General features: G+C 42.2%; 1 protein-coding gene across 1 annotated transcript in view; it reads left to right on the plus strand.

Annotated features, from left to right (window-relative positions):
* The window catches only part of CLNS1A (chloride nucleotide-sensitive channel 1A), a 39,553-nt gene that overhangs the window by 7,218 nt on the left and 31,170 nt on the right, over positions 1-1,165 (plus strand). The gene's annotated exons all lie outside the window — the stretch shown is intronic.

Consider the following 1,165-nt stretch of genomic DNA (forward strand, 5'->3'; position numbering starts at 1 on the left):
TTTTGTTTTTTTTTTTTGCAGTTTTTGGCTGGGGCTGGGTTTGAACTCACCACCTCCAGCATATGGGGCTGGTGCCCTACCCTTTTGAGCCACAGGAGCCGCCCTGTGGGCATCTTTCTTAATGACAGTGATTATTTTCTTCCTTTGGCTTTAGGTATACAATTTATTACATTTTAGTGTATTTACAGAGTTAGACAGTTACCACCACAACCTAATACTTGTTTTTTGCTTTTTTTTTTTTTTTTTTTTTTTATGAGTCTCACTTTGTTACCCCAGTAGATTGTTATGGCATCTTAGCTCACAGCAACCTCAAAACTCTTGGGCTCAAGCAATTCTTTTGTCTCAGCCTCCCAAGTAGCTGGGACTACAGGCTCCTGCCACAAGGCCTGGCTATTTTTTAGAGACCAGGATGGTGGTAGTAGTGGTGGGGTGGTCTCACTCTGGCTCAGATTGGTCTTGAATTTGTGAGCTCAGGTAATCTGCCCGCCTCAGCCTCCCAGGGTGCTGGGGATTACAGGAATGAGCCACTGTGCTGGCCTATTCTTGCTTTTGATGATGGAAGGGTCTTGTGTTATATGCACTTGTTATTGTGCTATTAGACATCGGTTTCCTTTGGAGGACTGAGGTGTAAAGTTCATCATCCCTTTACACTGAATGTGAATGATCTCAGACTGTCATACTATCATTGTTCTTACCCAAGGGAGTCCTAGATTCTCCTATTGTAATTTCACTGTTGCCTGTTTAGAAATTAGATGGCCAGCCTTATTAAAATTGTGTAGAAAACAGAACAAAACACGCCATGCCTGTAATTCTAGCACTTTGGGAGACTGAGGCAAGAGGATCACTTGAGTCCAGGAGTTTAAGACCAGCTTCAGCAATATAGTCTCTACAAAAAAAATTTAAAAATTAGCCAGATATGATAGCAGGCACTTTTAGCACCACTACTCAGGGGGCAGAGGCAGGATGATCATTTGAATCTAAGGATTTGGGGTAATAGTAAACTTTGGGCAACAGAGTGAGACCCTGTCTCTTTAAAAAAAAAAAAAAAGGACGAGAGAAAATAGAATGATAGAAGGGTATTGCATTAACTTCTCTTTTTTTTGAGAAAGAGCCTCAAACTGTCCCCCCCGGGTAGAGTGCTGTGGCATCACAGCTCATAGCAACC

Source organism: Otolemur garnettii, unplaced genomic scaffold (genome assembly GCF_000181295.1).
Source record: "Otolemur garnettii isolate 467f Iridium unplaced genomic scaffold, OtoGar3 scaffold00001, whole genome shotgun sequence".
Classification (NCBI taxonomy): domain Eukaryota; kingdom Metazoa; phylum Chordata; class Mammalia; order Primates; family Galagidae; genus Otolemur; species Otolemur garnettii.